The sequence below is a fragment of the Haliotis rubra genome, unplaced genomic scaffold (assembly GCF_003918875.1).
Source record: "Haliotis rubra isolate DU_JTF1 unplaced genomic scaffold, ASM391887v1 Scf573, whole genome shotgun sequence".
Classification (NCBI taxonomy): Eukaryota; Metazoa; Mollusca; class Gastropoda; order Lepetellida; family Haliotidae; genus Haliotis; species Haliotis rubra.
The window spans coordinates 494,698-520,020 of NW_025767272.1; the positions used below are offsets into that span (position 1 = coordinate 494,698).

Below are 25,323 nucleotides of genomic sequence, written 5' to 3' on the forward strand. Positions count from 1 at the left end.
TGAGCTGCTACAGTTTTCATACATGAGCTGCTACAGTTTTCACACATGAGCTGCTACAGTTTTGCACAGTTTTGCATACATGATCTGCTACTGTTTTCACACATGAGCTGCTACAGTTTTCATACATGAGCTGCTACAGTTTTGCATACATGAGCTGCTACAGTTTTGCATACATGATCTGCTACTGTTTTCACACATGAGCTGCTACAGTTTTCACACATGAGCTGCTACAGTTTTGCATACATGAGCTGCTACAGTTTTCATACATGAGCTGCTACAGTTTTCACACATGAGCTGCTACAGTTTTGCATACATGAGCTGCTACAGTTTTCATACATGAGCTGCTACAGTTTTCACACATGAGCTGCTACAGTTTTCATACATGAGCTGCTACAGTTTTCACACATGAGCTGCTACAGTTTTCATACATGAGCTGCTACAGTTTTCATACATGAGCTGCTACAGTTTTCACACATGAGCTGCTACAGTTTTCATACATGAGCTGCTACAGTTTTCATACATGAGCTGCTACAGTTTTCATACATGAGCTGCTACAGTTTTCATACATGAGCTGCTACAGTTTTGCATACATGAGCTGCTACAGTTTTCATACATGAGCTGCTACAGTTTTCACACATGAGCTGCTACAGTTTTGCATACATGAGCTGCTACAGTTTTCATACATGAGCTGCTACAGTTTTCACACATGAGCTGCTACAGTTTTCATACATGAGCTGCTACAGTTTTCACACATGAGCTGCTACAGTTTTCACATGAGCTGAGCTGCTACAGTGACAGTTTGCTTTTAGCTGCCACTAGACCAGTTTTGAGCTGCCTCAGCTGCTGAAAACCATACAGTTTTCATACATGAGCTGATAGCATCTTTAAACACCGCCCTCAGCTGCTGAAAACCATACTTCTGTTAGCATCTAAACAATATTATTAACCTGGTAAGCTAACATCAGCACTATCCATCATATCTGATAACAAAATACAATATTAATATTCCTTCCGGATGATGGATGAATCGTTAACTAGCTGTGACGGCCACACACGACCGAGATGAGTTTCAAAACATAAACTGCACACACACACCATTTATTATTCAGGTGCATAAAAACACAAACACTATGTCATACATCTCATTATACCAAAGTTTAGTTCTAAAGCTTTTGACTCCACCTGACATGATCTATGACTAAACCATGGGATTCTCTTTGGTTTGAATGCTTCAATACCAGTTCCAGGGACATGAATTAGTGATGGCATTTACAACAGACTTGTTTCACCTCATGACAATATACTTCCAAAACTGAAAAAATAATAATAATAATAATAATAATAAAGTTTGTTCTATATTCTATATTGAAATAATCGTAATTGCATAAAAAATAGCACGATATTAAACAATTCTAGAATTAATATATGTTTAAATGAACCTTAGACTCATCATTAGTGTTTGCCCAAGGCATACAAATTTAGGAGTCATCATGACTCCCTGACTCCCTGGAGTCATGAGAGGGAGTCATGGACATGTTTTGGGGGAGTCAACTTCAGTTTCGAACTTTCATCAAGACATCAACTGTGATCGTTTAATAACGACAAAAACCAAGGTAAGGCAGGTCAGGTATTTAATCAGCACTGGAAATTTAGATTATCTCAGCAAAGGACCCAGTAGCACTGCGTCAACAATGACTTAAGCTTCAACAAATTTTCGCATTTCAGAAAATTTGCGCATCAAATACGCAGGTTTTCTGTGTTATGGCAAACACTGACCATCCCATTGTTGTCACACAATCACACAAGTCAGACTCTCAACACAAGCAGTGGTTGGTGGGGACTTATAAACCTATGGACAATGTTGTCTATTGTTCTTGCAGTTGCTTCGCTTTATGGAATAACCTCGGTAGAGGTTTTATGATTGCAGGAGGTTTTATAATGACCATTGTAAAACCTCATACGAGGTCGAAGTTTTACAATGGTCGTTGTAAAACCTCATACCCTGATATGAGGTTTTGAAATGACCATTATTTATGACTGATACAACTTTGTCTTGCTATGACTGATCGTAAAATATCTCATTATTGAAAACTTCCAATATTTAGTGGTGATAACAGGTTTCAAACCCACAACCCTTCGCTCTCTAGCTTGGCGGTTTTATCCACTACGCTACGAAGGATCATGTGAGGAATGAGATTGTTTGTCAGTATGAACCATGTGTTCCTCACAAGACGGGTAGTCCGGGCAGCGCACGTGCAGGACACAGGTAGCGCATGCAGAGCACGAGCATTGTGCGTGCGGGGCAAGGTGTTGGCTGCCAGTCGCATCCCAGTTGACACCGGCTGTTCCATCATTTGCGGGCTGTTCCATCAATGTTGTTCTACTCAGTACATGCACAAATTGAAAATAATACATATGTAATTTTTGTTGTCTTAGCAGGTTTATAAGTTTGAAAAAAGACTCCTCCTCGGTTTTGGTTGAGAATGTAAAACCTCAATGTCAGGAAATCTGGGATTTCCTTCCCCTGAGGTTTTACATTCTCAACCAAAACCGAGGAGGAGTCTTTTATCCTACACATAATGAAACCTGTGAAGATCAAGGTTAGAAATGGTCCTCAGCAACCCATGTTTGTCGTAGGCTACTAACGGGATCGGGTGGTCAGGCTCGCTGACCTGGTTGACACATGTATGTCATTCGTATCCCTATCGTGTTGTGCTTGATGTCAATCACTGGATTGTCTGGTCCAGGCTAGATTATTTACACACTGTCATCATTAAGCAGGAATATTGACGGGTACGGCGCTACACAACAAACAAATTAACCCATAAGTGCGTCAGCAAGCACTATTGAATCTTGTATGAGACTTGGAGTACAACTTGTTGCCTCGAAAAACCAGAATCTAAAAGTTTCAACCAACTGTATTTCAAAAGGCACCAGGGTTGCACTCACCTGATATATACAAAGTTTCACAAAGAAATTATGAATATTTTTGTAGCTATGCTCCAATAACTCTCTTCTCTCATTTTAACACAAATCCAACTTAATGCAAATCATTAAAAAATTGAAAATTCATAAATTCCAAACAGCACAATATACCAGTTGAGTGAATGCCATATGTGTACCTCAAAGCTTCATACACACATATTGAACAGTAATTCGTTAGAATTAATAACCAGACTGTATGAATACACAGATGGACTGTTTAAATGAATAATGCCTTTAAATATTCATTTGTTTAGGGGATAATAATTTGCGTTCAGGTCAGCTAAAGTACCACCCAGTATTCTGCCTGACTTCAGCAAGACGACCTCTGCTGTGCCATCACTATGATCTATATATATTTCCTGCTGAGAAAGCCAGTGCCACTGTTTGGGATCAATGCTGCTATTAGGTCATATTGCAAATATGTATATGCATCTATATAAGTGCCCTCCCTTCATAGTCGCTCTGTGGCTGCACATGAAGCTTCTCCAGGGACCATCTCAAAAGCTGGGAAAATATTAGGTGTGGCTCATAATTTAATTTGTTTGTTTATCGTTTAAGGCTAGACATATGCCTGTTATGGAATGAAAATAGCTTCTATGCTGTGTTACTGAACCACTAACTGAAATTCATGTCAAATTGTGAAGGTTCTATTTAGGAGATAAACTTCATGTGTTGGCCAATTTCCGGGTGTCATTGAGTATTTGAAGCATGGGAATTCATTTGGAGGAGGTTTCAAATGGAATATTCCCGTGCTTCAAATACTCAATAACACCCGGAAATTGGCCAACACATGATGTTTATCGACATTGTAAACACAAAAGTAAACCAAAAGGTCCACACACGTTTTTGTGTCTGCACTCATTGACATCGAGTACGGGTACAGCGGTGAAATGTCATCAGTCGGCCGTTCGACTGTCTCCCGTGGTAGCATCTAGAACTGCTCATTTGTGACGTCATTCGGACTTTACGTCACAATATGATTTGAATGACGTCATCTCAGCTGACGACGTAACAATACAATGGTGTGAGCGATGTTTGTATGTATTAATACGCAGTTAATTTCCGGGAATCGAATACCATTTGATCATGTTTTTCAACAAATCAGATTAAAGAACACAGTGACTTTTGGTTTAAAATTCATATTGTCCCACACATTTGCTGATTGGTTACTGTTTTTGTTTGTTTAACGCCACACTCAGCAATATTCCAGCTATATGGTGGAGTGAGTGAGTGAGTTTAGTTTTATGTCGCACTCAGCAATATTCCAGCTATATGGCAGCGGTGTGCAAAAAATCGAGTCCGGACCAGACAATCCAGTGATCAACAGCATGAGCCTCGATCTATGCAATTGGGATACAATGACATGTGTCAACCAAGTCAGCGAGCCTGACCACCTGATCCCGTTAGTCGCCTCTTACGACAAACGTAGGTTACTGAAGACTAATGTTAACCTGGTTTTCACGAGTTCTATATGGTGGAAAATATGTTAGTGAATAATAATGACTGACGGACGGATAATAACGATAATGATGACAATTTTGAAGATGATGATGATGATGATGATGAGGATCGTCATCATGATGATATATCCCAAAGCGAGCTGAATTTGACGTTCTGGTGTTTTCGACGATTGCTTTGCTGGCGCTATATCGGGGGAGTACGTGCGCGATCGGTGAGCACAAGCAATTTCATCGGCAGGGCGGATGCCCAGTCACTGTCGTGAGAAGTTTTATTGACAATTGAAAACCGGAAGTTAAGTTGTTTAAAAAGCAAACAAACATCAATATTATTTACCCGAGATCGTTAATACCACTTAAGATGGAAAATCAATTGACTTTATAACAAAAAATAGCAAGTGAAAATTCAGTAAGATCATTCGTCTGCTGGTGACAGGCAATATTTAAATAGAAAGCCACGTTATCACAACACTCCCTCGCAGTGCGGAGCGAAAAGTATGGCACATCGTCGAAAACCCATACAAAATCCATGGATGTGGCGAGTTAAGCGGCAAGAGTTTCGCCGATACGATGTCATCAACCTTATTTTTGTAGGTAACACTTGATATTTTTGTGTGAAATAGATGAATATATCCTTTATCACCCAAGGTTAGTAAAATTAAAACTTCAAATGATATTACAGATAAAAATTACGATTTTGTCTTAAATCGTCGAAAACCCCTGATACCGGGATATATATTTTCCTATTCCAGAATTTGTTTCACATCACAGATTATGACAATGTAATACTAACGTAGAACAACATGCAACATGTATATATACCACTTTTATTGTGCATACAGACTAGACATATAGACTAGACATCATCTGCGATGGATACTGAAATCATCATCTCGAAAGATATATCAACCAAGTCCTGATTATTGGCAAATATTCCATACATCATATGGTATTTATAACCTGTTCCTAGCACCTTGACATATCAGTAAATTGTCTTGCATATCTGAATAAGGTGTTGTTTTTGAGTCGGAAAAGTAGGGATAGGGTGTTAGGTTGTTCATTCCAACCAGAATACATTTTTTAAATAATTCAGTTTTTTTAATGAAAATAATGTTTTTGCTCTAGGATAGATTTTGGATATGATAAGCATGTGTGTCCCTAGCAACCAATTGTTGTTGTTAACATGTTTGAATAAAATGGTGATTAGGTTCCCTAAATTCTTTGCCTGTTTGTCACTGTATCCCTGTTGGGTGAGTCGACACTCATAATATCAATCACTGGATTATGGGGAATAGATCTGATTATTTACAGACAGTGGGAATATTGCTGTGAGTGAGAGTGAGTGAGTGAGAGGGTGAGTGAGTGAGTGAGTGAGTGAGAGGGTGAGTGAGAGGGTGAGAGGGTGAGTGAGTGAGTGAGAGGGTGAGTGAGTGAGTGAGAGGGTGAGTGAGTGAGTGAGAGGGTGAGTGAGAGGGTGAGTGAGTGAGAGGGTGAGTGAGAGAGTGAGTGAGTGAGGCTTAAGGTCATTTTAAGCAGAATTCCAGAAATATCATGGCAGCGGACACCTGAACTGGCCTTTACACACTACCCATGTGGTGAAACGAACCCGGGTTGTTGGTGTGACAAGCAAATGCTTTAACCACTAGACCACCCCACCGCCCCAGGAAAAACATGAAGGACTAGAAGCAGCTCCTTGTTGAACTCCACAAACTATCAGATAGATAGCAACACTATTACAGATCAGTTTTCTGGACAAATGAAAAAGCAAACAATTATCTAACCTTGAGCCTCGCTGACCCAAGAACCGATCCAATAGAATGCTTCACTCTGCTTGGTTTGCAATAGATACCTCTAAATTAAACACAACAAAAGTGCTTATGGATAAATTGATTGCAAACATATTGATCCTTAAAAAACTGTGCCGATAACCATCACAGGTGTGTACGTTCAATATTGGACCATTATTGGATGTTATCAATGCCCTAAGCCCTGACTGGCCTGATGATAAGATCGCAACACTTATGGAAGGCATATCGTTTGCATGCAAATGATAACATTTAGAAAAGAAAAGCCAAAGCGCCACGTTCCAAGAGGTATCGATTCTACAGCGAGGCCTTAAATTTCTAAACACAGTGGGTTTATCTCCTAAATGTCCTGCTCCTAATTAGTTGTTATGTCTCCCTCATGCATCGCTGTTGAACGTTACACGGTAGTCACGATACGAAATTAATTCGCTCAAGAGTTGAGTTGAGTTGGGTTTTGCGTCACATCTGCATTATTCCAGCCATATAGTGACGAGAACAAGTTTGCATTAATAAACATTGTAAGTACATACTCGGAATGAGTTTTATTTCAAAAACATATATTCATTACATTGTCATTTAAAAGCAGAAAAAGTCATAGCACCAAATTTAAAGGCAGGCAATTTGTTAGTCACATTTCACAGTTACAATTTAAGATACAGATCAACTTCCCTCAGGTAGTTCACTATCAGATGAGCGTTCACGCGGGAGAACAGATCTGTTAGGTTTGTTGCATCATAATGTGAGTCCCTTGCAGACGATAAGTCCACGCATTCGAGCAGAATATGCTTGATGGTGAAAACCTCATCGCAGGAGACACACATGGGGGGGTCCATCCCCATCCGTTTTCAGCAGACAGTCATGAGTAAACCGACTGTGGCCAATACGACATCGTCGTAAAATTACCTCATCACGTCTTGACTGACAACCCAAGTAGGTATAACCAATTGTTGGTTTCAATTCATACAGTTGATTTCTTCCTACTTGAGTGTCCCATCGTTTTTGCATGAGGTCCCGAGTATAGCTTTTGATAGTGGGTTTGAAATCACAGTGCAGGATTCACTCAAGAGAGATGATTCTTGGGTTTCCATAACTTATTGACCTGGCACCTGCAGAATCAGTCAGAGAGCATTCGGGACTCTAACCAAACATAGATTCTGCACAATATTTAGAAAGAGTAAATCATTCAATTCCAAACACCGTGGCTTTATCTCCTAAATGACCTGTCATATATTTTGAAATTACTTAAGTCTGATTGGTCAATCAGATATTTCAAATCACTGACTTGGTTGACACATCATCGTATCCCAATTGTATGTAAATCAATGCTCATGCTGTTGATCACTGGATTGTCTGGTCAGGGACTCAATAATTTACAGATGCCATATAGCTGGAAGATTGCTGATTGCATAAATCAATGCTGGTTATATTGCTGGAATATTGCTGATTGCAGTGTTAAACAACAGACAAACATCCAAATGTGTGACAAAAATGACATTCGATACAGAAAAATTAAAATGAAGAAAACCAACATGAAAATTGTGAGAAAATGTGGGAATGATCAAACGTAATCGCCAATTTGTCTGACATTGCCCAGGTCATACTGTCTTCATAGCGACACCATTACTTCAACACATATGAATATTTACAAAGGTCGTAGTATCACTGACAATCTTAAGGAGGTTGTAAAGAATGGTTATACACAAATAAATGACAAGTCAAGTTGTTGATCATACAAAAACACACAGCTGTAAGTTACACACACTCCCCTGATGATACATTCTCCACGCAGAGTACGATAGACAACTTCCACGTGTCTATTTCTGAAAAGCACTCTAACTCCTCTTCAATACAAAAATGCTTTTCAATTAAACAGTGCAACTTCTCCAACAAGAAATATTTAAAGGGCGAGAATTTATGGATGTTAACTTTTTCACCAACAACATTTATCTAATAAAACTGTATAAAATAACATTGATCTTCAAAAAAAACCACGGTCCTTTCCATCAAGAACCCTTTCCAACCTTAAAGTTATCACAGTCCAACAAACCAATGAAGATCTGGGTTAGAATTGATCTTTAGTTACCCAGGCTTGTCATAAAAGGCGACTAACGGGATCGGGTGGTCAGGCTTGCTGACTTGGTTGACACATGTCATTGTATCCCAATTGTGTATATTGATACTCATGCTGTTGAGCACTGGATTGTCTGGTCCGGACATGGTTATTTTACAGACTGCCGCCATATATCTGGCATATTGCTGAGTGCGGCGTAAAACTAAACTCACTCGCTCACTCCACCATATATCTGGAATATTGCTGAGTGCGGGGTAAAACTAAACTCACTCGCTCACTCCACCATATATCTGGAATATTGCTGAGTGCGGCGTAAAACTAAACCCACTAGCTCACTCCACCATATAGCTGGAATATTGCTGAGTGCGGCGTAAAACTAAACTCACTCGCTCACTCCACCATATAGCTGGAATATTGCTGAGTGCGGCATAAAACTAAACTCACTAGCTCACTCCACCATATAGCTGGAATATTGCTGAGTGCGGCGTAAAACTAAACCCACTCGCTCACTCCACCATATAGCTGGAATATTGCTGAGTGCGGCGTAAAACTAAACCCACTCGCTCACTCCACCATATAGCTGGAATATTGCTGAGTGCGGCGTAAAACTAAACTCACTCGCTCACTCCACCATATAGCTGGAATATTGCTGAGTGCGGCGTAAAACTAAACTCACTCGCTCACTCCACCATATAGCTGGAATATTGCTGAGTGCGGCGTAAAACTAAACCCACTCGCTCACTCCACCATATAGCTGGAATATTGCTGAGTGCGGCGTGAAAACTAAACTAAACTCACTCGCTCACTCCACCATATAGCTGGAATATTGCTGAGTGCGGCGTAAAACTAAACTCACTCGCTCACTCCACCATATAGCTGGAATATTGCTGAGTGCGGCGTAAAACTAAACTCACTCACTCACTCCACCATATAGCTGGAATATTGCTGAGTGCGGCGTGGCGTAAAAAAACTAAACTCACTCGCTCACTCCACCATATAGCTGGAATATTGCTGAGTGCGGCGTAAAACTAAACTCACTCACTCACTCCACCATATAGCTGGAATATTGCTGAGTGCGGCGTAAAACTAAACTCACTCGCTCACTCCACCATATAGCTGGAATATTGCTGAGTGCGGCGTAAAACTAAACTCACTCACTCACTCCACCATATAGCTGGAATATTGCTGAGTGTGGTGTTAAACAACAAACCAACCAACCTAAAATTACCACAGCCCAACTCATAACAAAGACAAATCTGCAAACTAAGGTCCCGTAATTAAAGAAAGAGCAGTTCCAGCAATAAACTGTTATCCACCACAACACCAAAGAGTTTACACAATTCTCGCTCCGCCAAACAGTGAAACAAGTGTATTCCCTTCTCCAGACTTGTCTCTAGTGGGCTCCTTATCGCGGCGCAGACACGATCATCCAGAACCACGTGCACAGACAGACGTGTCTACATAATCTGTCAACATTGAGTGATCAGAATCAGTCTGCTCTAAATATGTCCACATTCCAGAGTCAGTGTTTATGTTCAAACATTCAAACTGACAATTATCAGCCTTGGCACATTGTTGCACATTTTAAGGCCTTGCATTTAGATTATTTGGTTACGGATCAGCTGACATTTACTATTTGTAATTGAGATCATCTCTGACACATTCAAGAACTTTCTTTTGCTTTAATCAGATAAAGACTCAGCTAAAGGTTCAACTTATGACTCATCTTAAGACTTATCATAAGACTGTGCTTGAGACAAAGACTCAGCTAAACACTCAGCTTAAGACTCATCTTTAGACTTATCTTAAGACTCTTATCTCAGACATTGACACAGCTGAAAACTAGACATAAGACTTACCTTAAGACTGTGCTAAAGACTGCTTAAGACAACAACTCAGCTAAAGACTCAACTTAAGACTCATCTTAAGACTATCCTAAGACTGGACTTAAGACAAAGACTCATCTAAAGACTGGACTTAAGATTTATCTTAAAACTGTGCTTAAGACAATGACTTAGGTAAAGACTCAGCTAAAAACTCTGCTTAAGACAAAGACTCAGCTAAAGGCTCAACTTCAGACCCATCTTCAGACTGTGCTTAAGACAAAGACCCATCTTCTGACTGTGCTTAAGACAAAAACCCATTTTCAGATTGTGCTTAAAAAAAAAGACCCATCTTCAGATTGTGCTTAAGACAAAGACCCATTTTCAGACTGTGCTTAAAATAAAGACTCATCTTCAGATGGTGCTTAAGACAAAGACTCATCTTCAGATGGTGCTTAAGGCAAAGACCCATTTTCAGACTGTACTTAAGACAAAGACTCAGGTAAAGACTTGGCTAAAAACTCAGTCCTTCACACAGGCATAATACTGATTCTGTGGAACGGGTTTGGAGGGAGTGAAAGGGTTTGCACCCCCGTTTATCAGACGCCCTACTGCACACTTGGACAATATTTGACTTTGGTATTTTATGCACCCCTCCGTTTCAGAATCCTGGCATATTTTCCACTGAACAACATCAGAGATGTTCCTTCCTGGGTGTTTGATCACTCAGCACCATAGAGCAGCACTCCACAAGTGACTATCTATAAATATCAGGAATGTGGAAATAAATCCATTTTTGTGGGGATTCCTGTTATCACAGAGGCGGATGTTACTCAAATCCAGGAGCGGGTTTATTACCTTCCTTTAAAACTTTATCCTGACTCGTTTTAGTAAAAAATATAGAATAAAGTTGAGTTGAGTTGAGTTGGGCTTTACGTCACATCGGCATTATTCCAGCCATATAGTGACGAGAACAAGTTTGCATTAATAAACATTGTAAGTACAGAGTTGTAATGAGATGTATGTCAAAAACATATATTCATTATATTGTCATTTAAAAACAAAAAAAAGTCACAGCACCAAATTGAAAAGCAGGCAATATGTTAGTTACATTACACAGTTACAATTTATGATACAGATCAACTTCACTCAGGTATAGTGCGTTTGGCTCAAAAGCGGACCGATGAATTGCAATCTAACTCAAAAACTACTAAACATAACATACTCAATGAAACGCTGATCATAATCAAAACATCAGACCAACTCTGTGATTTGTTTGCAGAATTTATGTCCTAAAATTAAAAAAGTTGTTTAACAAATTATCATTAAAATATTGACACAGTCCACTATTTGTTACGAGGGAGGAGTGCAGAGAAAGGGACAGCCAGGTGATAGAGAAACACGTGCACAAGTGCCGACAAAGTTATTGATTCATTAACCTGTGCTGTGCCGTCTCCATCCTTTCTCGCAAACCCGTCTGTCCCTTTCTCTGCACTCCTCCCTCGTAACAAATAGTGAACTTTGTCGATATTTTAATGATAGTTTGTTAAACAACTTTTTTATTTTTAGGACATAAATTCTGCAAACACCTCTCAGAGTTGGTCTGACGTTTTCATTATGATCAGTGTTTCATTAAGTATTTTATAATCTAAGTTTCCGAGTTAGATTGCAATTCATCGGTCCGCTTTTGAGCCAAACGGACTATAGTTCACTATCAGATGAGCTTCTCACGCGGGAGAACAGATCTTTCAGATTTGTTGATTTTGAAAAAATATGCCATTTCTGTCCTAGTATGCTCTGTAATGATGCCTTAAAAACATAAGGCATCAAAGTGTCCAATCTTATTATTCTTTTATTTCGACCACTGATCAAAGGTTCTAAGAAATATAATCTGTCAACCAAATGTTGAGATGAGGAATATTTCAGCTGTGATAAGGATGGCCAGTAAATAATCAAGTCTGGGTCAGACAATCCTTGTGATGGATAACTAAATTGAAAAGGTCTGATATTGTGAGTTACCTCACACTACAAGCATGGGTTGCCGAAGACTATTTCGGAACTGCTAAATTGAGAAGGTCTGATATCGTGAATTGCCTCACACTACAAGCATGGGTTGCCGAAGACTATTTCGGAACTGCTAAATTGAGAAGGTCTGATATCGTGAGTTACCTCGCACTACAAGCATGGGTTGCCGAACACCAGTTCTGAACTACAAACTGAGAAGACCGAACACAGCAGTGAAGTACATGGAGGAATCTACTGGTTGAGTTACATCAATAATTCGGAAGGAAGTTGAAGGGATGTCTGCAAGATGCATGCGATGGGATCAATATCTCAGATTAAACTTCCCACACTTGTTTTGTTCAACCCTTGAGAAGCAAATTCTTTTCATATAATCAATTACCTTCAAAGGAACATTTGTAACTTAGCTTGTATACTGAATGGTTTACAGGAGCATACCGCCCAAAGATGTTTACAAACACCTGATCTTTCAGACAAATATGGTCATCAGCCATGCAGAGGCATATGAAGGGCCAAACAAAAATACTTGGACTTAGTGGTGGTGTGTGGTTTTGTGCATAGCGCCCAGGTCAAGAATCAGTTGAAGTTAAGCCACGTTGGTCACGGAGAGTCCTTGGAGGGGTGACCGTGCTTGGCAGTTTGACTCCTGTGAGCTTCTAGGACTGACCCACAATGAATCACACGTGACACAGGTGGTTTCACCCAAGGCAAGTGCGTTTGTTCAAATATTATTATTATGCTATTATTATGCTAACATTTGTATAGCGCCAATATCCAGCTCAGCTGCTCAAAGGCGCTTTGTTTATCCCTCGATCACTGGATGTCAATCTCAACGGCATGTCGTATTATCAATCTCAACTCCCTGGGGATCATACAACTCTTGCAGCCACTAGGCGCACCGAGTTTGTGTGGCTTTCCCATCCTTACAAGTTACCTATTCACAGCTGGGTGGACTTGGACACATAGTCACAGTACTTTGTCCTAGTTTTACTGCATGTTGCTGTACATGCAACTAGGTGTTTGCACGTATTCATGTGGCCACCATCTGGTCATATACCAACGGATTCGTGGGTTCTTTTAAGTGCACAGCGTTCTGTACTGTACACTAGGGGTTGTGACAACACTGAAAGAGTCTGCACACAAAGTTGACTTCAGGGTGTTTACACCCGATCACAGGTGGGCTCGATCCCATCACCTCAAGCTCGCTGGATCACTAGCCTGGCACCTTAGCCAGCTCGCCCACCATGCCCTGTTCACCCAGCCGAAAAAGGGTACCCGGTGGGATGTCATTTGACTATTAACCTATTGCCTGAGAGGCAGCTTGGTTTATCCAGGGTAATAATGTCCATTACGTGATTTGGGCTTAGAGCATGTCCCTGTGGCATGGAGTTCAGTGCTATATAAGTGGCCATATTATTATTATTATTATCATTATCCGGGGTGTGACATAACTTCAAAAGGATGACCAGGAGGGGAAGGGGGAGTGACCATTTCTCCCTCCAAGACAAACATAAGTTGATCACATCAAAGTTTGAAGCAGTCGTGTTTGATTGTAACTGATGGAGTATGAGAGATAGAATCTTTTAATTTAGAGTTGCATATATTAGGGCAGATTCATTTTGCATTGGATTCGGTCATGAGACATCTGTTGTTGCCGTTTCATTAATATTTCTGTTTGTTGTTGTAAAAACTACACTCAGCAATATTCAAGCTGTATGATGGCGGGGCGGTGAGGTAGCCTAGTGGTTAAAGCGTTGACTCGTCACGCCGAAGACTCGGGTTCGAATCCCCACATGGGTACAATGTGTGAAGCCCATTTCTGGTGTCCCCCGACGTGATATTGCTGGAATATTGCTAAAAAGCGGTGTAAAACCATACTCACTCACTCACTCACTGTATGATGGCAGTCTGTAAATAATCAAGTCCGAACCTGACAATCCAGTGACCAACATTATAAGCACTGATCTACTAAATTGCTTACGGTGACTTACAAACCCGTGAAGGTCAGGGTTAGAATATTGATCTTCAGCAACCCATGTTTACCCACTCATTAACAGGACCGGGTAGTCAGGCTCGCTGACTTGGTTGACACATGTCATCGGTTCCGAATTGTGCAGATCGATGCTCATGCTGTTGATCACTGGATTGCCTGGTCCAGACTTGATTAGTTACAGACCGCCGCCATATAGCTGGAATATTGCTGAGTGCGGCGTAAAACTAAACTCACTCACTCACTCACGATGACTTACATCAACCAAGCAAGCCTGACCACTTGATCCCGTTAGTCCCAGATCTTATAATTTTGTTTATCAATATATTAATTCATATCTCGATAATATATTTAATGAGTAACATCTTCAGTATTCTAAGCAAATTTTAGTGAGTGAGTGAGTGAGTATAGCTTTGATGTCTGCACTTCAGCAACTAATATTCCACCGCAATATCAAACAATGCCATGGTGGGGACACCAGAAATGGGCTCACACATTGTGCCCATTGAAACTTCAGGTTTTCAGGAATTGAACCCTAGGGTTTTCAGCACCATATCCTTTCATGAACATTATATTTTTACCCTCTGTTTGGTATTTATGCACCGTGAAAACACATCTTAAATTGACTGCTTCCATCGAATATAGATCTGTAAAGAAATATATACTGCATATTATCACAACTATAGTGAGTGAGTTTACTTTTAAGCAATACACCTAGGTATCTCCACAGAAATAGTGTTGGGAATTGGTGTAACTGAACAAACCCTATGCCATCCCAGAGCCCATGATGATTGTAAAGTTATACATTACAACCGAGTCAATCATCCACGAAAATAATTGGTTAGTTCGTCATTTATCAAATTTTCCTGGTTATTTTTGTTAATGCACAAAAAATAAAGAAAAAACATGTAGTTCTCTCAGATTTTTTCGCAAATTGCACAAAATGTATTTGCAAATTTCACATCTTTAAATGATGACTAGTGTGTTAGGAACATACATTTCCTGGAGTTGTTAAGATAAACTTAATCATGACTTTGAACGAGCTTGTAGTGCTTATGCAATGTCGAGACAAAATCAACCTTTTGAAAAATATTGTTATTGCAAACAAGTGGTCCAAAATTGTTTGTGTTCGATTATGAGAAAACATGATCGATTGCTTGGTCGTTTTGTCATTGCGACCAATCTTCGATTATTTCAATTAATCGGACCACCACTAATCTCCACATCTGGCAGTGTTGTCTGTCAGCCATACCTCAGAAAACATATATCAAATGGAGACCAGTTAAAGTCTAGAATAATCTGACAAGTCTGGATTGCCTCTGTCTGAAATTAAGTATTATTCTGGTTCTTTTAGGAATGTATTTGTCTATTTTTTCAAACATATATTTTTAAATAACTTTATTTCTGAGACTAAATGTTATTAAGTGTTATTACATATTGTTTATTTTTTATATTTTATGCATATTTGTTCACAAACTCAATATAAATTGAATAATGCTTATTTAACTTAAACTTCAGTTTATCTGAAGTTCTGATGGATTATGCACTTATTGAAAGTTTAGGATCCGGGTTTGAATGAACTCTCCCCAGGGAGTTGAGAATGTAATTTGAATTACACTCTTCTGTTGTTAATAACATGTCAATGTTTTATGAGTTGTCAAGGTGTGAATTATTCTGATAATATTAAATCTCATATGATTATTATCTTGCCATGAGAAAAGCTTCACTTCACATGATGAAAGACAATCAAACGGAAACATTATTACAAAAGTAACACTTCATTTTTAAATATTACACCTCAAAGCATTTTCAAATTTGAAAAAGTGATAAAACTGCAATTTATAGAAACTTAATGAAAATCAATATTGGATTCATGATCAAACATTTCATTCTAAAAGATTATTGAAAATCAAACACAAAGAATTTATCTATAATCTCTGTGAAAAGATCAAAGAATTCCTTACATTATTCAGTGCTGGAAACTCCACAACTCACGAACTGATCAATGGGAATATTTCCAATCCAAAATCCACATATGCAATTAACTCATCAAAACCACTCTGTACGATCCACCGATGTCCGTCCGTGAAACACCAGACCCAATGTGATGGCAGCGAGCACCTTAGTTCAATTGAACCATTTGTTCACAAGCCACTTGTAGCATTGAAGTCTGATCATAGGGCCAACGTCAAACTCACAGCCAATGCTACGACAATGCAAATGAGTCGTATAACCAACGCTATGGGAAGAGCACACTGAAGCTATACGAGCTCCGAACGAGTTGTCGAGCTGTTGTAACAAGCTATCGCACCGTTCTTTCACTACACCTCTCGACGGAGCACAGGAACGGAGCTCTGGATACTACGAAAGATGCAGTAATTGACGGCATAGAGACTTGGTCCTCGGCACAGCTTGTATTGGATCAATACTGATGCTGGCTCCCGATGCTGATGGGACGAGGTGCGAAACTACAAGAATGAGAATGTGTCACAGTCTCTTAGACCAGTGTCAGAATCTACTTGAGCGACACGTCTGAGCTTCACATCAGGGACCAGATCATTCAGGGTGGTCACTGCTGCTCTTCTGAATGGGGATTAAAATTGTAAACTTAAATCAAAAAGTGATTTTGATCGTGAGATTATCACTGGGGGTTTCCTCAAAGTGCTTTCATAAAAGCACTGTTTAATGTATACGTCACATCAAAGTGTACTGTTTCAGACAGGGGTAGGTTTCAATTTAGAGGATGAAACAACCCCTAAGTTCTGGTTGATGGAGTAAAACACTTCAAGAAGCAGCGACTGATCACATAAAACCAAGGGGATTCACCCAAAGTTTTATTCACCCAGTTTCACAACTGTCCAAAGTGTTTAATCACTCCTCGGAACTATTAAAATATCACTCTTTACTATTTGCTCAATATTCTGTAAAAAAATGAATTACCATCCTAAACAATGCTTATAAAACATATCTGGCAAGGAAATATTCACTAACCAGGTAACTTCTAATGACTTCTAATGACATTTCTAACCAGTTCTGTGGCCCAGCGGTCCAAGTGCGTGACTCCTGTTCAATAGTAGAGTTTGATTCCTGTCATCCATAATGAATGAGTTTCATTTCTTAACCTAGATGTTTTTATTCCCCTGATTCTGTACTCCACAGGTCTTACAAAGAAAAAGTACAACTTAATACTCTTAGTGACATAAAGTAAAACCCTCATTCTTGGAATGGGGTTGAACTAACAAAATGTTAAACCCTCATTCTTGGAATGGGGTTTAACTAACAAAAAGAAAACCTGAAGATAGGAATGGGGTTGAACTAACAAAAAGTAAAATCTGAAGATAGGAATGGGGTTGAACTAACAAAGAGTAAAACCTGAAGATCAGAATGGGGTTGAACTAACAAAAAGTAAAACCTGAAGATCGGAATGGGATTGAACTAACAAAAAGTAAAACCTGAAGATCGGAATGGGGTTGAACTAACAAAGAGTAAAATCTGAAGATAGGAATGGGGTTGAACTAACAAAGAATAAAATCTGAAGATCGGAATGGGGTTGAACTAACAAAGAGTAAAACCTGAAGATCGGAATGGGGTTGAACTAACAAAGAGTAAAACCTGAAGATAGGAATGGGGTTGAACTAACAAAGAGTAAAACCTGAAGATCGGAATGGGGTTGAACTAACAAAAAGTAAAACACGAAGATCGGAATGGGGATGAACTAACAAAAAGTAAAATCTGAAGATAGGAATGGGGTTGAACTAACAAAGAGTAAAATCTGAAGATAGGAATGGGGTTGAACTAACAAAGAGTAAAATCTGAAGATCGGAATGGGGTTGAACTAACAAAAAGTAAAACCTGAATATTGAAATGGGGTTGAACTTACAAAAAGTAAAACCTGAAGATCGGAATGGGGTTGAACTAACAAAAAGTAAAACCTGAAGTCAAGGAAGGGGTCTCACTGACAAAAAAGTAAGCTCGGTCTGGTTTTATTACAGAAAAACAAGTGACGTCCAAAACACTTGGAGTTTCCATAAAAAGCTTTTTATGAATCCATGTTAACAGTAAATGTCAGTTCTGTGAGCACTTTGCTCAGTTTCAGGCAGTTTCCCATACTATTTCAAGGTGGTACCTGTTGAACTTAAAATCTGTGCCCTTTGAAATCTACAAGCCCAAACATTGTTAAAATCATCACGTTTCAAGATTGTTTTACACTACCTTGGCTTGAACTTATGAGACCCAACAGGATTTAACTAGACTCGGGCTTCAGACAAGTGGCAAAGTTACAGACTAAGCTTCTGAGTCTAACTTTCACAAGTTCAATTAAAGGTTGGATGTAGGGTTCAATACAACCAGGTTTCTTGAAGTGCTTTCATCAAGACACCGTTAAATGTGTACGTCACTTCAAAGTGAATGTGGAACTTCAGACCTGGGAACGATGATCTTCCGATGGGGTTACAGGGGCACTTCTGAGCATGGTTTAACATGGAGATGTTCTGTCGGATGTTGGTTAAGATGTTGGATTTAACACAGGAAGTTTCTGTGGTTTATCAAATCATTGCCTAACTCTTTCAACACCAGTCAACCAGAAGCTTTCACTGAGTGAGTGAGTTTAGTTTTACTGCACTCAGCAATATTCCAGCCATATGGCCACAGTCTGTAAAGAATCAAGTCTGGACCTGACAATCCAGTGATCAACAACATGAGCATCGATCTACGTAATTGGGAACCGGGTGACACGTGTCAACCAAGTCAGCGAGCCTGACTACCCGATCCCGCTAGTCGCCTCTTACGACAAGCATGGGTTGCTGAAGATCAATTCTAACCCGGATCTTCACGGGTAAGAAGCTTTTACTGCCATGACATGGATGGTCTGTCTCACAGTCCGTTCCGTCCAGCCCTTTCTGCTAAAGACCTAATGAAGCAAGTCTAGATTTCCTCAGGGTCTAAATCTCCCAACTCACCAGGGCTCCTTTTCAATTTAAAAAAGGAATTGTTTGTTTCTATCAAAATTATTTGTATTCAGAGACTAAGCGTTTGTCTGTGACACCAAGTTCCTAGAGACTCTGAGGTCATAGATGAAACTTATGTTTATAAAACAAAATATCAGCTTGTAAAACATTATTGCTAATACATAACAGGCCATTTAAAAATGTTTAATCCTACTGTTAATAAATAAGAAAGTTATTGTTTTAATGACAGATTTAAAATCTCATTATTGGCAAAAATGCCACAACTTTTGCTTCCTTGCTTGATGGTATTCGAATCTACACCGAAGTGTCACATCTATTGCAATACAGAAGTTGTCTGTCAATAAAATTCCTCTTCAATTACAAGTTTAGTCATTTTTTTTTTAACAAAAAACTTAACGTTACAGATTCATAACGTCCAGATTAGGAGCAGAGGAAATGAAAAACATATCATGATATCCTCTTACCTACTTTCTTATATATTTATTAGATTTAAACAATTGAAATTTATCATATAAAGATTTTTAAATAATATGTATGGGTCGCATAATTACCAATAACAGTGGCATGGCATGGCATGGCATGTGAGTGAGTTTAGTTTACAATGCCTTTAGCAATATTCCAGCAATATCACGGCAGGGGACACCAGAAATGGGCTTCACTCATTGTACCCATGTGCAGGGGTGGAATTAACCCATTGCTCGATGTCCGAGTCCAGTGTTTTTTTCTGTCGGGCAAGCAAATTTGTATATCACACTGTACCGGTGTCCAGTTGACTTTCCAATATTAATTATGTTGTTTATTTAAAAAATGAACAAGAAAACGGCCGGTATAGTGGAAAAATTATCAGGGCAAGTTATTTTCACCCCTGATGTGGGGAATCAAACCCAAGTGGCGAGCAAACACTTTAACCACTAGGCTACCCCACTGCCCTCGATAGCTTGGAACATCAATAACGTTAACTGTATTTTAGCAGATAAAACAGGTGATTTCACTGGATAAAAATTAAGTTTCTCATGACGCATTTATGTTAAGTATGTATGGTAAAGTGCAGATTCTGGAAATTGGAAAATGATATTTCAAAGTGCAACTGTTGCACTTCTTAAAGTTGTAATGTTGAATCAAACGCAGTTTAACACTGAGCTCAACCCAGGCAGTTTCTCCAGTGCAGTTATCAAATCAGTGTTAAAATGAATGCGTCACTTCAAAGTTTTCGATGAATTCATGTGTATACCATGCATAGAGTTCTTCGATTCTCTGAGAAGTTTCACGGCAGTCTTGCCGCGGTGACTCACTGATCTCGATGTTCAAGGTGGAGGCATTAATGGAAAACAAGCCAAGGAAGACCTCCATCTCTTTTAAGTGTCATGAATTAAATCAGAAAATCTTCGAAGACAGAAGACCATATGTGCTTCAGCACTTGCAAATTTCCATGTGCACCAATATCCCTTCATGTTGAGAACTTTGATTCAAGTGAGTAAAAGAATGTTGTTTAAAGCTGTTGTCACCATAATTACAATCTGTCATGGCAACCGGTGGAATGTTGAATCTAAGACAGACAAACATGTGGCTGATATCATGAGCATCATCATGCAAGTGTGAGTGAGTGAGTGAGTTTAGTTTTACACATCTTTTAGCAATATTCCATTAATATCATGGCAGGGGACACCTGAAATGGGCTTCACACTTTGTACCCATGTGGGGAATAGAACCCGGGTCTTCAGCGTGATGATTGACTGACTGTTTGGTTTTACGTCGCTTTCGCAATATTCCAGCAACATCACAGCGGTGGACACCAGAAATGGGCTTCACACATTGTACCCATGTGGGGATTCGAACCCAGGTCTTCGGCGTGACGAGCCAATGCTTTAACCACTAGGCTACCCCACCGCCCCGTTCAGCGTGATGAGCGAACGCTTTAATAACTACGCTGCCCCACTGCCCTTCGTCATGCAACAACATGTGATCCGATTCTGTGTGGCTTAGTTAGAATTGACTCAATACAAGTTGTGAGAGATTGAGTGAAGAAGGTTTTACGCCACTTTTTGCAAAATTCCAGCAACATCACGTCGGGGGACACCAGGAATGGGCTTCACACATTGTACCAAAGTGGGGGGATCAAACCTGGATCTCCAGCATGATTAGAGAACACTTAAGCCACTAAACTACCCCCCCACCCCCTCCCGTACCTACATTTTTTAGGGGTTATTTTATTATGAGGAGTGGTGGATGTATTCAAAGCATGTTGTGTGTATAAACCTCCATAAACACACAAGGGCTGATACTAATTCTAAAAAATGTGTCACATTATTCAAACACAGCTTAATTAGTCAGTAATAAGTGAGTGAGCGTGTGAGTAGGTTTAACACCGCTTTTGGTTTTAATATTATTTCCAGCATTATCACGTTGGGGGACATCAGGAATGGGCTTCACACATTGAACTCAGGAGGGGATTTGAACTCTGGAATTCTGGATGACAAGTAATGCTTTAACCACTAGGCTAACCCATCACCCTTGATAAATACAAGACAATAGCTTGTAATTTGTGACATTACAATCGTCACAATGCAACAACACATTCTGCCATATCTTATATCAACCAATCAAGAAACAGCTGTTTTTATTATTATTATTGTTATTGGATATTTATATAGCGGCACCTCATGTCCGCTGGATCACTAGCCTGGCGCCTTAGCCAGATGTTTGTTATTGGACGTGGCTAACTCAGCTTTTGTAAGTTGGTGGAAAGAAATTAAGAAGAATTGGTTTTCATATTAATTATGAATCTTATTGAATTGTAACGATGATGATGATGATGATGATGATGATGATGATGACAATGATAAAGAAGTAAAGTTTGTTCACAAATTACTTCATCATTAAAAGATGATTATGATGATGATGATGAATTTAAGTTCATAATAGACTGCTTAATCATTAAATGAATTAACGGGTCGATGATGGCCATAGGCACTTAGGTCCATACTCTGCGAAATGCCTAATCGAGTCCAGCCGCAGTTGTCGGCCTTGGTTGGAGGCCATTCAGTATTCATTGAATCTCGTCCCAAAGGTGTTCTACTGGACTTAAATTCAGACTGAGTGCAGGCTATTGTAGGGTTTGGATGCCATGTTGTCTTAGGAAGTCCAATGTTGCTCTGGCAGTGTAGGCACGACCGTTGTCTTGCTAGAAGATGTGATTTCTGTAACGTCCAAAATGTGGTACAACGTGGGTCTTATGATTTAATCAATATAGCGAGCAGCTTTCATGTCATTTCCTCATTCTGGACCAAGATTCTGGAACAACACTAGCTAACTGGTTCAGACCGGTTGCACCCCACACTATGATGCATGGACCACCCCACGAGTGACTCTTTCAACAATACACTCATTGGAAAACATTTCACCACTCCCTCGCCATACTCGCACTCTGCCATCGACTGTGGAAACACAATATCAGCTTTCATGAGGTAACAGCACAGTTCTCCATTGTCGATAACCTCAATTTCGATGCTGAGTTGCCCATTTTGGTCGGTTTGGGCAGTGAATAGCTGTGAGGACAGGACTTGTAACGATATGATCTGTGACAGCAGATGTTTCTTCCACGCAAACGTCGACACACTGTATCGCCACTGATGGGTCTGTTTTGAGTCAGAAATAGTCTGGCATGCTGTTTCCGTCGCTCTGGGGAAGCGATCCTGCAGATGGTTGCGTACAATCTGTCGGTCTTGACGTTGCGATCTTACTGAAGGTCGCCCACTGCGTGGACGGCGTTGGATGCTGTAAGTGACCTGATACCGCTCCTGCAGTCGGTAGATTGTCATAACATGAACATTAAAATGATTGGCTACGCTCCGTGCAGTCTGGACAACTTGCAACATGGTTGTCAATTTAAATTGACAAACATGTTAAGAAAATGGTACAAACATAATAAAAACACCACCTTGCAAGAACAAAATTTTGCATTTGGTTTTGCAAAGCGGCGTTTCTTTTGTGGTTCAGTATAGTTATGAAACAGGATTGTGAAAAGGTGAGCATATCCGGCCCTATCATCCAGTAGCATTAAACCATACTCTCTCACTCACTCTGATAAATTCATACTCTTTTGCAAAAAAAAACATGTGGGAACACCTGGTCCCAGCCCTGCCATCATGATAACAGCCCACATAGATATTCATTGTTGATGATCAACACATAACAAAGATGGTTAATTAACTCATGTTTGTATTGAATAAAACATAATTATCTTATTTTAACAATCAATGTTTTAATCATACTGCATACAGTCTAGATCATAGATAATGATAAATAATGCATGCATATGTAAGATAAACATAAATTCATGAAAATCGGCTATGCAGTAGAAATGTGAGTGAGTGAGTGAATTTAGTTTTACGCCGCTTTAAGCAATATTCCAGCAATATCACAGCGTGGGACAGTGGCACCAGAGAAATGGGTTTCACACGATTTACCCATGTGGGGAATCGACCTTTGGTCTTCAGCGTGACAAGCGAATGCTTTAACCACTTGGCTACCCCACCGACCCCAGTAGAAATGTGAAATTTGACATAAAATAACACTGAATATTTTAATTCATCATTTGAACTATTTTCTGTTCTGCTGCTCTGTTTCCTAAAATCACAGAATTAGATTACACATTAGCATATGTCATTCCAAATTATAGGGAAGTTTAAAACCTACATGCAATCTGTTCCCTGGTTCTTATTTTATCTTTAAAATGACGTTAATTTTAAAAATAAAATTTAAGCAGTTGACTGATACAGATTTGTTATAATTGCTCCATAAGTCTTTAACTTACGAAACATGGCACAGAGTTAATGAAGATTTGAATTGTAAATTCTTTTAAATATGCAAATGGCCGTCATGGCAGCCATTTTGTAAAGAGGTGGAATATATTTTTTGTTGGAACTGGCTATTCAGATTGAGTCTTGTGATGAGTTGGTGCCTTTTGATTACAGGGGAGTTTTAAAAATACTGAACATCATCATCGCTGAATCATTTCTTTACAGAAATCCAAGAAACTGAGTTTGTTTCATGTTGTGTTGAACAGGACTCTATCTGTAATACCATATTTCAGCATCTTATGGAGGAAAGCTTGGCGTGATGCTTCGCTCAAACATTAACCACTTTGCTACACCTACAAACATGTGGTGCACTGGAATTTGAACCTACAATCACAAGGTCCTGGTGGATCTAAGGGAAGCAACTCATTCAGTGCTTTTCACAAATGGGCCATGGGTCCCCAAGGTATCAATGGAAATTAGGAAAAACAGATTTACTGTTTTCAATGTGTTTTACTGCCTCGTTAACCTTTCCTCTTAATCCATGTTACTGTTAGATGCCATAAATGTACTGTTTTCAATTTAGAGACAGGTTACCTGTAGATATAACTGCACTAAATGGTTGATTTAGCACCATTAAATCTACAGGTAGTCGGGATGTAAACTAAAAACTGCTTCCATTCTACCATGACAAATTAAAAACTCACACTAATTTTGCGACAATATTGAGCGGAGCAGCATGAGCCTTGAATGGGTTGTCGATCATATTTCAGGAATCAGTGATAATAGTCTTGAAACAAACACGGGTTCTTTATGTGGTTGAATATTATTTTTTACATCAATACTCGACTCTCAAGAAAGTGTGGGAACAGTTAATTCATGAGCTAATATGAGTGAGTGAGTGAGTGAGTGAGTGAGTGAGTGAGTGAGTGAGTGAGTGAGAGTGAGTGAGTGAGTGAGTGAGTGAGTGAGTGAGTGAGTGAGTGAGTGAGTGAGTGAGTGAGTGAGTGAGTGAGTGAGTGAGTGAGTGAGTGAGGTTTCAGACATATTCAACAATATCACTGTGGGGACACCAGAAACTGGTTTCACACATTGTACCCATGTGGGGAAGCGAACCCTTCAACAATTTGCCAACACCACTGCCCAGACAGGGAAAGAAGAACTCCTCTCTAAATATCATATTTCCCAGTCATCAAATCGACTGCTTCAGTTTGAAGTGGTTATTGCAGTTTGATACCTCTGAATGACCAATCAGAATCAAGCATTCCGAAATTCATGGTAAAATATCTGACTATGGCATACGTCATGTTATAAAACAAAGATGCAGTATACACACCATAGTTCTGTACAAAACATTATTTCATCAGAATATACATGATTAGATTTCTTCCAAGAGATTTTTAAAAA

The 25,323-nt window shown here is 39.5% G+C and overlaps 1 protein-coding gene across 2 annotated transcripts in view; it reads right to left on the reverse strand.

Moving 5' to 3' along the window:
- LOC124254501 (NAD(P)H-hydrate epimerase-like) overlaps nt 1-25,323 on the reverse strand; it is a 391,625-nt gene that overhangs the window by 327,650 nt on the left and 38,652 nt on the right. The window contains exon 1 of one of the 2 annotated variants that reach the window (XM_046688314.1): nt 16,118-16,505. The exons of the other annotated variant lie outside the window; for it this stretch is intronic. The gene's annotated coding sequence lies outside the window, so the exon portion shown is untranslated. Of the gene's footprint in view, nt 1-16,117; nt 16,506-25,323 lie in introns of those variants that run through there. 2 annotated transcript variants of the gene reach the window in all.